The 14,177-nt window shown below is 42.1% G+C and overlaps 1 protein-coding gene across 7 annotated transcripts in view; it reads right to left on the bottom strand.

Moving 5' to 3' along the window:
* The window catches only part of LGR4 (leucine rich repeat containing G protein-coupled receptor 4), a 121,425-nt gene that overhangs the window by 77,274 nt on the left and 29,974 nt on the right, over positions 1 to 14,177 (bottom strand). The window lies entirely within an intron of this gene.

Here is a 14,177-nt window from a genome sequence, read left to right as displayed (position 1 = left end):
TTTTCCTTATTTTGGCTTCAGAATAGAACAAAGAAAGGGAGAGAATTTCCTGAGGTAACTGGGCAAGATTTAAAAGAGCAAAGGAAAAGAAACACAAGGTTTAAAGAGGATGTGTGCAAACATGTGCGAAAGAGATCGCCTGAGGTGGAACTGACTGGGCGAGGATCCTGAGACACAGCAGAGGGGGAATCACGCTGTGCCTGTTTCTCCAGCAGAGGATGGCAGGGCGGGCATGAGGTGAGGTTCTCCCCTCGGGGAGCACACGGGGCTACACTGCCAGCTGATGACATCTCCAGGGGCACAGTGGGACAGGGTCCCAGATACTTCTGAATCCCTGGCATCTATTCCTTCATTCTCTAAGTCCAGGACCATTTATTCTAGGTTTATTCTCACATTGAATGTATTCCTTTCACTCCTGCATTGCAACTATACTTTTTTCCTCCTAGTTTTCCCAGCTCTTTCTCAGCTATAGTAATTAATTCAAATACACCATCACTTACGTGCCAATCAAAGCTCCATCAAGATCTGAGAACAATAGTATGTTTATATGCACAGTCTATTGATTTAAATTACCAGTGGAGTCACCACTTGCCAACAATTAAGCAATGACACACAGAGAGATTATACTCCATGTTAATATGGCTAAAGCAGAGATCTCAGTGAACAAACTGTCCAGGGCGGTCAAGCTTCCCCGATAGCTGAAGGTTCACCCTTAGAGAAACTGAAGGGGGAGGCGCAGACGTTAGATGACTTTTGATAACGACTATTCTAAAATATTCTTTGTGTTCTTTGCTCTCTAAAACAGCGCCTATAAAGTGGAATTGACTCTTCCCACAGCCTGCATTCTGAGCATCCAGCACCGTGATAAGTCACAGGAGACAGAAGTCCTTGCACTCCTCTAGCTGACCTCCATCCTGTTTCTCCCTCCCACCAACCCCACCCGAACTGAGCCATCACTGCCTCCCAGGATGGTGACAGCGGCCTCTTTTTCTGGTCTATTTCCTTCTACACTTGCCCCGCTCCAATTCAATGTGCATCTGGCAACTCAAACGACCTCTTTTTTTATTTTTTATTTATTTGAGAGGCAGAAGCAGAGAGAGAAAGATAAGTCTTCCATATGCTGGTTCACTCCCCAAATAGCTGCAACGGCCAGAGCTGGGCCAATCCAAAGCCAAGGAGCCTAGAGCTTCTTCCAGGTCTCCCACATGGGTGCAGGGGCCCAAGGTCTTGGGCCATCTTCTAGTACTTTCCCAGGCCATAGCAGAGAGCTGGAACGGAAGTGGAACAGCAGGGACTCAAATTGGTGCCCATATGGGATGCCAAGCACTAGAGGTGGCAGCTTCACCTGCTACACCACAGCGCTGGCCCCAACAACCTCTTTAAAATAAGAGAAAAACTCATGCCAATCCTATTCTTGGGGTTCTATTTGAACTGGCTCCTGTGTCCTCCCCAACCTCATTTCAAACCACACATACGCACCTCCATCACCCAAGCTTCCTTTCTGTTCAAGACAGGAATCTTTCCTCCTTCAGTCTTCGCACTTGTTCCCTGTGCCTTGATGATTCTTCCCAGCAGTCTCAATCTTACCCTCCTGTTTCATCCCAAACATCATCTCTTTGGATAGTCTTTCCTTAGAATTCGGCCCGAAGTCAGCACTGTAGCATAGCTGGTAAAGCTGCCGCCTGCAGCGCCAGCATCCCATATGGGCACTGGTTCGAGACCCAGCTGCTCCAATTCTGATCTGCCTCTCTGCTGTGACCTGATAAACCAGTAGGAGATGGCTCAAGTGCTTGGGCCCCTGCACCCTTATGGGAGGCTCAAAAGAATCTCCTGGCTCCTGGCTTTGGATCAGCCCAGCTACGTTGAGTGAACCAGTGGGTAGAAGGCCTCTCTCTCTGCCTCTCTGTAACTCTGCCTTCCAAAGAAATAAATAAATCTTTTTTAAAAAGGCCCCAAATAACTATGTTATCCAGTAATTTATTTCCTATTTCTAGCGCTTATCATTTGAATTATCTTATTTGTTTCCTTTTACTTTATTAGGGGGGAAAAACCCTTTTTACATAGCATTTACAGTAGACCAGCCCTACCCATTCAGCCAGGGGTTCTCAAACCACTGATCCAAGCACCACCTGGAAATCTGACAGAAATGCACATTCTTGGGCCCCTTCTGGACCTACCAATCAGGTTTTGCAGGTGATTCTGATGCACACTCAAATGTGACTACAACTGCAGTATATAAGACTGCTTCCTATGTGTTCATTGTCTTTGCCATGTGCAAAGGCAAAGATCTTGTCTGTTTTGTTCACCATCAGTTTTCTAATTCCTACATCAGGACCTAACATAATATGGGAATTTGTGGGGAGAGGGTACCCCATTCCATAATTAACCTCCAACCTATTGAACTAAAAATATGAACTTTATGGCTATCTAAACTGCTGTCCTCTAAAGATATCATCCTGCTCTTTCTTCTGCTCTTCTTCATTTGGGATTCTTAGGTCACTATATTTTTCTTTCACATTCATCTTTCTTATTACTTAGGACCAATTAGCTGACTAAATCAGGCAAGATGACCAATCCTCAGAGCCCTCCATCTCCAATTTAAGATTCTTTCAGCCTTGGGCAATAGAACATTAGTGAAAAAGAACATTAGTGAAAGCCCCAGCTTTGCACCAAGGTTGCGTACGTTGAATTCCAAGCTCCACCACTTATTAGCTGTGTAATTGAAGAACTTCTGTGCTTTTGCTTCCTCAGCTAGAAATAATGAATCCTGACACGTATTGACAAGGTTACTGTGAGAATTAAATAAGGTAATTAAGGTAAGTGTTTGGAGCATTCCTGTCGCATGGAAAGTACCCCATGCATTGGCTATAATACATCCCATCCTGCTGGTTATTATGCCTAGGTCTTTGGAAAACTCTCAGTCCTGATGGTTCAAGAGTAAAAGACTGGGCTATATAACATGGCACTTCCTATCACACCTACGCAAAGAATAAGGCATTCCACCTTGCAGAAACCCTGACCCTACTTAACATGGCTAGTTTTTACAGTTCCCTATATACTCCTTGCCATGCCTTCCTTCTGTACTCTGGTAGCCATTTCCACTTCAACACCCTCTCTCCCTGCCTCCCATCTTTCACCTTGCTTTCCAAAATGATCAGGAACAAAACAAGAATTTGTTTAACCAAACATTTTTTTTTGAAAGATAAATGTCATTGAGTGCAACTGTGTAGAGGTGGTGAAGTAACAGGAGTGCAAGAAGCCAGCTGACCTCTTCCAGATACAGTGTCTATCCAGGAGACAGCCCAGTGGCAAATGCAGAGGAGGATACTGCAGAAGCAGTTTATTTCTGCTCTCTGAGTGACACACTCAGAGGAAAATGAAGAAAAAAGGATTCAATGGAAAGCAACTGAAATACAACAAAACAGTTTGAGATATACAATACATACAGCTTTCATATGGCAGCAAATTTCTTAAAGTTGTGAATACCCTAGAAAGCCATGCAGTATCATGCTGACAAACCTCAGAATGTGTAGAGGCTCCCCATTGTTTCTGGGGTCAGACTTGAACTCTAGCCTCCCCTTTCCATCAGCTAGCACTGCCTTACCACTCTGTTTTCCCCTGGCTCCAGCTACATTCTTCTGCTCTGCTAGGTCCTCCTCCCTTGGATCTCTTATCCTCCCCCGCCCACCACCACCACATCTGGCTTCTTCCCACTTTTGTTTGTAGTACTCAAAACCTGGGGCCAATCTTTAAGTTATTATTCCACAAAGAGACAAGCAGAGTTATTGAAAGTTCCCATCGTGGCAACTTGACAAAATAATTCTTAAGTAATACCTTTGCATAGGTAATACATGTTTTACTTTTTTCCATTTCTAAAAACTAATCTTTACTATATGTTGCAGAAGTGTGGAGTTAGAGTGGACCAGAAACTTACAAAAACCAGAAAAACAAAAACCCAAAAGCTAGTCATCAACACTGGCATCTTAAGGAGCACCACACTGCATCACACACAGAGTGTATTTCCACCCTCTTCTCCCACAACCTAATCTAATTTTCTTTAAGGTCTCCTCTAAAATATCCTCCCTACGTGATCCGACTCCACGTGAACCCTTTCCAAAAGTTTACACTGCACCATCATTTCAGCTGTCCTCCAAATTAAACAGAAAAACAAATCATTCACCCTATTCCTGTTGCATGTGCTTTAGGCTGCTCTTTATCACTTACACAACACAGAGGCAGCACAGTGTAGCAGTTTAAGCCCTGAGTTAAAGTGAGACTTAAAAATCCAGTCTAATTCCTAAAGGCCACAGCCAAACTCTGGCCATGTGGCTTGAGGCAAACCCCTTAACGCTCACAGCACATCTAGTTTCTCTTCTGGGATGTGAAGCCGGCATGGCATGCAAAGCCTTCCCTACTCTAAAATTAAATGTTTGTTCTTAGAAGGACTCTCAGGTTCCTCATGGGCAAATGCATCTGCCCTACCACAGAGCTGGGAGGTAGGAACACTTTTAAAACTATAAAGTCTTTGGTAAGTGTAAGGTATTATTACTACTACCCTATAAATACTAGGTGCCCAGGCAAATATGACGAACCAAGCACAAACTTCATGTATTCTATCTCCAAAAGGGAAGGCTGAGACAGTGAGGGGCCTGGACACACTAAACTAAGGGACACGCTGAAAATAGAGGTTATCGAGTCTGGAGGAGATGAGACTGAGGAAGAAACTGGAAACACTCTTCTGCACGTAAGAGAAGTCCATTTCCTCTGCTGTAGAAGAGTGAATTAAGAATAATGAACAGATGCTGGAGATGGGAAAGGAAGAAGAAAAGGAACTAACAATTCCCAAGTGTCCAATGTAGGCTGAGTATTTAGATCTGTGTTCCCTTTTAATATCCACAGCTCTGGCCTTAAGTACCCAAAATAAATTAATATTTGGTGTAGTAGAAGCCTTCCCACCAAACTGTCCTGGGATCAACTGCAACACAGAATAAAAAAGGAAAGAACACCATGAATACCTTAGACCTGTTCAATAAGAGAAGTTATTGCCTTGTCAATGGAGATACATAGGCAGTGACTGGAAGAACAGCCATCAAGGACAAGGAAAAGGGCATTCCTACCATGGATGGGATTCCCAGAATTCTGGTACCTTAAATATTACAGTGTCCTCCTCCAGCACTCAAAAACCCACACAACTAAGGAGACCTACGCAGGGTTTTCCACTTTTTTTTTTTTACAGGCAGAGTGGACAGTGAGAAAGAGAGAGACAGAGAGAAAGGTCTTCCTTTTACTGTTAGTTCACCCTCCAATGGCCGCCGCGGCCAGCGCGTCACGCTGATCCGAAGGCAGGAGCCAGGTGCTTATCCTGGTCTCCCATGGGGTGCAGGGCCCAAGCACTTGGGCCATCCTCCACTGCACTCCCTGGCCACAGCAGAGAGCTGGCCTGGAAGAGGGGCAACCGGGACAGAATCCGGCGCCCCAACCGGGACTAGAACCCGGTGTGCCGGCGCCACAAGGCAGAGGATTAGCCTAGTGAGCTGCAGTGCCGGCCCCACTTTTTATTTTAATAGATGATAATATGCATAAAATAACTCCATCAATCTATTTATTTTTCATTATTTTTTTCTTTTTTTATTTATTTGCAGTTTCTGTACTGCAAAATAAACAGGAAAATGAAGAAGCAACCAACAGAATGGGAAAAAATATTTGCAAACTAGGCAAGCGATAAAGGATTAATAACCAGAATCCACAAAGAGATCAAGAAACTGCACAACAACAAAACAAACAACCCACTTAAGAAATGGGCCAAGGACCTCAACAGACATTTTTCAAAAGAGGAAATCCAAATGTCCAACAGACACATGAAAAAATGTTCAGGATCACTAGCCATTAGGGAAATACAAATCAAAACCACAAAGAGGTTTTACCTCACCCCGGTTAGAATGGCTCACATAGAGAAATCTACCAAAAACAGATGCTGGTGAGGATGTGGGGAAAAAGAGACACTAACCCATTGTTGGTGGGAATGCAAACTGGTTAAGCCACTATGGAAGTCAGTTTGGAGATTCCTCAGAAACCTGAATATAACCCTACCATATAACCCAGCCATCCCACTCCTTGGAATTTACCCACAGGAAATTAAATTAGCAAATAAAAGAGCTGTCTGCACCTCAATGTTTACTGCAGCTCAATTCACAATAGCTAAGACCTGGAATCAACCTAAATGTCCATCAACAGAAGACTGGATAAAGAAATTATGGGACATGTACTCTATAGAATACTATACAGCAGTAAAAAAAAAATCCAGTCATTTGCAACAAAATGGAGGAATCTGGAACACATCATGCTGAGTGAAATAAGCCAGTCCCAAACGGAGAAATATCATATGTTCTCCCTGATCAGTGACAACTAACCGAGCACCAAAAAGAAAACCTGTTGAAGTGAAAGGGACACTATGAGAAACAGTGACTTGATCAGCTCTTGTCCTGACTGTTGATGTACAATTTAATACTTTATCCCTTTTAGTATTTTTTTTGTCCTAGTACTATTGGTTGAACTCTGTAATTAACACACAATTATTCTTAGGTGTTTAAATTTAATGGAAAAGTGATCTCTGTTAAATATAAGAGTGGGAATAAGAGAGGGAGGAGATATACAATTTGGGACATGCTCAATCAGACTTGCCCCAAATGGTGGAGTTAGAAATGTGCCAGGGGAAGATTCCAATACAATCCCATCAAGGTGGCATGTACCAATGCCATCTCACTAGTCCAAGTGATCAATTTCAGTTCACAACTGATCAAACTGATAGGTCTAAGAGTCAAAAGGATCACACAATCAAGACTAGTGTCTGCTAATACTAACTGATAGAATAAAAAAAGGGAGAGAACGATCCAACATGGGAAGCAGGATACACAGCAGACTCATAGAATGGCAGATGTCCTAAACAGCTAATACTAACTGATAGAATAAAAAAAGGGAGAGAACGATCCAACATGGGAAGCGGGATACACAGCAGACTCATAGAATGGCAGATGTCCTAAACAGCACTCTGGCCTCAGAATCAGCCCTTAAGGCATTCAGATCTGGCTGAACAGCCCATGAGAGTATTTGAGGCATGGAAAGCCAAGACACTCTGGGGAAAAAAAAAAAACCTAAATGAAAGATCTCTGTGAGATCCCAGTGGAAAGAACGGGCCATCAAAGAAGGAGGTACCTTTCTCTGAAAGGAGGAGAGAACTTCCACTTTGACTATGACCTTGTCTGAATAAGATCGAAGTCAGCGAACTCAAAAGGCTTCCATAGCCTTGGCAACTCAAGACTAGAGCCTAGGGAGATTACTGACACCATAAACAAGAGTGTCAATTTGTTAAGTCAACAACAGGAGTCACTGTGTACTTACTCCTCATGTGGGATCTGTTCTTAATGTGTTGTCCAATGTGAAGTAATGCTATAACTAGTACTGAAACAGTATTTTACACTTTGTGTTTCTGTGTGGGTGCAAACTGTTGAAATCTTTACTTAATATAATCTAAATTGATCTTCTGTATATAAAGATAACTGAAAATGAATCTTGATGTGAATGGAATGGGAGAGGGAGCGGGAGATGGGAGGGATGCGAGTGGGAGGGAAGTTATGGGGGGGAACCGTTGTAATCCATAAACTGTACTTTGCAAATTTATATTTACTAAATAAAAGTTAAAAAATTAAAAAAAAAAAAGAATTTACCTTTGTTAAAAAAAAAAAACCCACCCCTGAAAATTTATCCTATGAGAATGAGAGTTTGATTTGGTAAAAAGTGAAGCCACTTAATATGACACATATATTCCACAGCATTTCCACCATAGTTTTTTTTTATCATGTATGCAGAGGGAATAAAGAAAAAAAATCTCTGAAAAACACATCATGATAGAAGTAAAGATCTTTTCTGAGAGCCCTACAATTTTCATAATTATAGTTTATAACACAGTAGTAAAAATAGCTCCTGGCCTGCTTATTCTGTCACAGGTGTTAATATTGCTTGTCCCTAATGTTATCACACAACTATTACATGCCTGCAAGCAACACCAGGCCTGAATATTGTATGTTTGCAAATCCAATACTTGTACGATAGGCAGGCCTCTCTCTTGCCTATATCTTAAATGGTCTTTGCCCTGCACTAGGAAGTAGAGGGAACATTGATGGGAGATTGAGAGATTACAGATGACATTAAAAAACCTGGCATATGGGCCTGGTGCTTTGGCATAGCAAGTAAAGCTGTTTCCTGCAGTAACACCATCCCATATGGGGGTTGTTCAAGTCCCGGCTCCTTCACTTCCAATCTGGCTCACTGCTAACATACCTGGGAAAGCAGTAGAGGATGGCCCAAGTGCTGGGTCCCCTGCACCCACATGGGAGACACGGATGAAGCTCCTGGCTCCCAGCTTTGGATCATTCCAGCTCCGGCCATTGCAGCCATTTGGGGAGTGAACCAGCAGATAGAAAATAGGTATTTCTTTCTTTAAACCCTACCTTTCAAATAAATAAATAAAACCTTAAAAAAAAAAAAAAACTGACACATACCTGCCTGTGTGGTTACTAAATAGTTTTAATTAACCCCTTTCACCCTTTTTTGGTTCTGTTGTTTCCACCTGATCTTTAGATAGCAACATGAGCCCCAAAAGTTGGGATGCATCTAAAATTTGGGAGACAGCAGGCTAAATAGCTTGGCCCTGAGTGTAAACTGCCACTTCTATGGTTGAGCTAGAGGTACCAACATAAATATGTTAGTCCAAATAAACACACACTGGTTTTTATTTTAAAACTTATTTTGTGTCTTGGTAATTTCTTCCTTAAAAATAACCAAAAAGTATATTGTTTGGGCCAATTTATAATTTTTTTTACAAATTGTTATTTTGAAAAAATTTGTCACATGGTATATAGAGCTGCTACCACTTTCTAGTGTTGAATGCGTTTTAAAGTATGACAGAAGCAGTCGTTGAAACCAATTGTATCTCCATAAAGTACACTTTTTACAAAGTGCATTCTAAATAAACTAAATTAAAATTGGGAGGGCATGGCTATTTTTACTGAATGCCCTCTGGTCAGGTATTTCCTGTAACAACAGGAACTAGATCTGTCCTTCCAATCCTTGCCAGGGAAAGAAGAGGTCCTATTTCTAAAGTCTTAATGGACTTAACCTGAATCTCTTTCAAAGGACTAAAAAGGGAGACACAGAGAGACAGAGACAGAGAGAGAAAGGAGTGTTTATGCTAAAAGAAGTCACAGAGATGATTTTGCTACCTCTAGAACTTATACTGTGGGGTAAATTGAAATGGGACAATTTCTTTATTCAATGCCATTGGTTCTCCTGGTTCTCCAGATTGCTGACTGTATACATTGGAATATCTTGGGCTATAACCACGTGAGCCAATTCCCTTTAGTAAGTCTCAGTAAATATTAGTTTTATCTCTCTGGAGAACCCAGGCTAATATAGGTTCCAACAACTAAGAATCATCCAGCGGCCACTGGAGGGTGAACCAACGGCAAAAGGAAGACCTTTCTCTCTGTCTCTCTCTCTCACTGTCCACTCTGCCTGTCAAAAAAAAAAAAAAAAAAAAGTCAATGCTAAGGCTGAGAAACTCTGATGCGTGAAAATACTTTTATGACGGAGATGTTGTGTTAGACATAAGATTTGCCATTTAAATGCATGGTTCCATGGCATTCATTAAGTACACTGACCTTATTATAAAATCATCACCATCATCAATCCATAGAACTTTTTCATCTTAGAAAACAAACTCTACCCATTAATCAAAAACTCCCCATTCTCCACTCCTGCCAGCCCTTAGCATCTCCAATTTCTGTCCCCTTGAATTTGACTGCTCTAATAAGTATCTCATTTGAATGGAATCATGAGAGTGTTTCTCCTTCTGCTTATTTCATTTAGAATAGTGTCTTTGAGGTTCACCCATATGTCAGAACTTCTTTCGTAAGTAGAACACTATTTCTTTGTATGGATATAACACATTTTATTTGTCCAGTCACTATCGACAGAAACTTGAAATACTTCTGCCTTTTTTTTTTTTTTTTTTTTTTTTTTGACAGGCAGAGTGGACAGTGAGAGAGAGAGACAGAGAGAGAAAGGTCTTCCTTTGCCGTTGGTTCACCCTCCAATGGCCGCCGCTGCAGCCGGCGCACCGCGCTGATCCTGGCAGGAGCCAGGAGCCAGGTGCTTTTCCTGGTCTCCCATGGGGTGCAGGGCCCAAGCACCTGGGCCATCCTCCACTGCACTCCCTGGCCATAGCAGAGAGCTGGCCTGGAAGAGGGGCAACCGGGACAGAATCCGGCGCCCCAACCGGGACTAGAACCCGGTGTGCCGGCGCCGCAAGGTGGAGGATTAGCCTATTGAGCCATGGCGCCGGCTACTTCTGCCTTTTGATTGTTGTGAATACTGCTGTTGTGAGAATGAATTTATAAATTTGTGTTTAAGATCTTCCTTTCAGTTTTGGGGGCTTATACATATCTAGGATAGGGATTGCTGGAGCATATGGCAATTTCTGCTTTTAATTTTTTTCTAGGAACCAGGGTGCTGTTTTCCACAGTGGCTACACCAGTTTATATTCCCACAGGTGCATATTGGCTCCCAATAACAAAAGTGCTCCTCTGAGTCTCTCTGCTCTACTTCCTTCCCTGTACCCTGCTCCTTTCATAAAGCAGGTAGTGAGACAATGCTTAAAAAAATAGGAGCACCTTAAAGAAACACCAGAGACTGACTCCTTTTTCATATGAATAGCTACCCTCTCATTTTCCTGGAGGTATACTTTTCAGAATGCATCTTAATCAGGATGAAGGCTGTGGAGAAGATGGAGAATGTGGGAAGAAATGCACCTGCCTGCCCAGCTGATGACCCTTCTCCACACCAATTCAGAAAACCACCCTGACTCCCATCTGTGAAACACGATAGAAATAATCCCCACAACATCTTGAGTTTTCTGTGTAGCACCTGACTGTACCCTTTGAAAAAGAAAGCCTATTTCTGAGATTTCTTATCACATGTGCCTTGTGGGAAAAGATTCTGGTTTTACAGGGTGCTTTACCACTGCTGAGATGTTTCAACCCAAATGCAATCATTTTCATGAGGCAACTCTTGGGGAAATGTTGTTTTGCATATTCACATACAGGACAATAGTAGGTCCAAGATGTCCAGGAAGAGTTTGAATCCCAATAATTTTGTAGCTTTATTCCCAAGAAGACACTTAAACTTATCTTGATTTTTGGCTAAAAAGTATGGTTAACATACTGCATATTATTGTTTGAAAAGATCACAAACTAATATCTCACATATCTAGAATTCCCTGGAGTTGGCATTTTACACAGTGTGCTCTCAGCATGATCAGCAGCAATATTACTTGGGAATTTATTAGAAATACAATTTACTGAGCCATACCCTACGTCTACTGAATCAGAAAATATAGGATTTTACAAGGCTTCCTGGTGATGCTAATGCATTTTAAATGGCGCAGTTGAGAACCCCTGCCTAGGTCTTACCAAGAACTTTCAAAAAAGTCAAATTGCTGGCACCTCACTGCAACTTTTTAAGGCAGACCAGGCTTGAGGAGTGTCCCTTTGTACAAATGGGGAAACTGAGGCCCACACCAACCACCTGACTTATTTCAAATATAAGTAAGCAAATGGAGAGTTAACAAGAAATTATAGTATCATGGAATGTGTAGTGCTAGAGAAATAAAGGCTTTCACAGAGCCAAATATCCTCCACGTGTAGATGAGTTAACTAGAACCCAGAGAAGGTTAAATGATCTGAGCAAGACCACACAACGAGATAATTGAAAGTCTTTTCTCTTGAGGAAGCTTCATGCTCATTCTCCACCAAACCAAAACAACCAAGCCCTCAGCCTCTGCTAGTTAACTGCCTCTTCAAATGAGAGTCATGCATGACACGACCCACTGGGTAGTTCACCCAAGAAGGAGGCACAAGTGACAAACAGTCTGATGTCATCATTAAGTAAAAAGTCACTTTTGATAGGACAACAGGGTAGGAGGGCTAAGCGTATTGGCTTGAGAAGTTGAAGGAATGGATAATAAACCTTAATCTGACCAGAGAAAGAAATGAAAAAATGATGATGAGAAAGTAAACGGATCAAAGGACTTGAGAACTTAATGAGGTTGAAAGTTTTGTATAGTGATAATAATGTAGAAACTGGGCTTAAAAAAGAGTCAGGGGCCAGCATTATGGTCATGGTGGTTAAGCTGATGACTGCAATGCCAACATCCTATATGAGGGCCAGTTTAAGTCCCAGCTGCTCCACTTCTGATTTAGCTCCCTGCTAATGTGTCTGGGAAAGCAAAAGATGGCCCAAGTGCTTGGGTCCCTTCTGCCTGTATGGGAGAACAAGACGGATTTCCAGGCTCCTGTCTTTAGCCTGGCCCAGCCCTGGCCATTGTAGCCATTTGAGGAGTGAAACAATGGATAGAAGATTCTCTCTCTCTCTCTCTCTCTCCTCTGTCACTCTGCCTTAGATAGATAGATAGATAGATAGATAGATAGATAGATAGGAAGGGAGGAAGGGAGGAAGGGAGGAAGGAAGGAAGGAAGGAGATTATAGTCAAAGGTACTTAGCAGGTCAAAGTCCAAGATGTGGCCATTCGAGGACATGGCTTAAAGAGACTTGAATCAGGGTTCACCAGTGTGATACAGGTAAATGAAATGACAGGCAAGAGTACTGGAAGCACTATTCATGTGCATTAAATGATAGCCTTATTACATGGGAGAGAATGGCAGAAATGAGAAGATCATGAGGTTGATACCCAATTCTCCATTAAAAGAACGAATAAGAAGCCAGTAGATGACAATATTTGTGAGGTGTTAGAACTGACAGCCATAGCCTATAGAACAACAGTAGTTGTTTGTAAGACGGACTCTCAATGACCTATAGGCAGCAAAGAGGAGTGTTAAAAACTTCACTGCTAATCTCAATACTGTGGAAGATGAGTAGCCTCTAACCAAAAGTTTGCAGAAGATGCAATTCCTCAGTTAACACCCAGTGGGGAGGCTAAGGATGTAGGAAAGTACAGCAGCCCCAGGAGGAGGGTATCAAAGAATGGGAGGCAAGCAAAGGTTTGGGATGGAGAGGAGGTGTGGGAAATCAAATCAGGGGAGAAGAGACACATAACCCAGATCCCACACCACCTTTTCTAAGCGGTCTCCAAACAGCAGAATCATCCACATCCCATGGGGTGAAATGCTATCCAAAAGAACGTAGATTAAGACATGAACTTCAATACTAAACAACTCATTCAACTGACAACTTAAGCTACTTAGGTACTGGAGTTTTACAATTTTAGGGAACTCATCCTTCTATTTTAACACAGTAATATTTACACTACTTACATATGATCATCTTCAAAACATCTCAAAAGTGAGTCCTGAGTTAAGTGTTAATATTGTTATGTTGTCATTAACAAAACACAGAAGTCAGGTGACTTTGCCAATCCTACACAGCAAGCCAAGGCAAGGCCTGGGAAGATTCTCAAATGAAGTATGACAGTGGTTCTCAGCAAGTCCATATTTGATGTTTTTCATACTGTAACATAGCCATGTGGATTCTGTTCTAAACAAATGAAGAAGGGAGAGCTGCAGAGAGAAGCCATGTATTCTCATTAAGTTATCCCTAAAAATTCTGCTACTTCAAAACTAGATTTTAAAAAGAATTAAAGAAAAGACTAATTGAATGGGAAGCGAAGATACTGGACTTCCGCCCCTTGACTTTAGATCTTAGTATGAGAAGCTATTAACAACAAAAGAAAAAGTGGTCGACAAATATTTCCTATTTCAGGAACTGAGCTAGACACAGAAAATGCTCAACTGAATTCTCACAACCACTCTGAAAAACAAGTGTTGTTGACTTCAGCTACTAGAAGATTAAACTGAAACTCAAAAATCTTCAGAACTTCCCCAAGAAGACACTGAACAGGGCATCCTGTCTACTGCAGGACACCTGGGGCTGGCCTTTGGCCTAGAAGTTAAACTGCCAGTTGTGATGCCTGCATCCCATGTCAGAGTGCTTGGGTTTGAGATCCAGCTCCACTCACATTCCAGTTTCCTGCTAACGTGTACCCTGGGAGGCAGCAGCAGGTGATAGCTCAAATAGTGGAGTCCCTGACACCACATGGGACACCTGGA

Source organism: Oryctolagus cuniculus, chromosome 1, assembly GCF_964237555.1.
Source record: "Oryctolagus cuniculus chromosome 1, mOryCun1.1, whole genome shotgun sequence".
Lineage (NCBI taxonomy): Eukaryota > Metazoa > Chordata > Mammalia > Lagomorpha > Leporidae > Oryctolagus > Oryctolagus cuniculus.
Note: the sequence above shows the minus strand (reverse complement) of the source record. Positions and strands in the feature narration are given on the sequence as shown.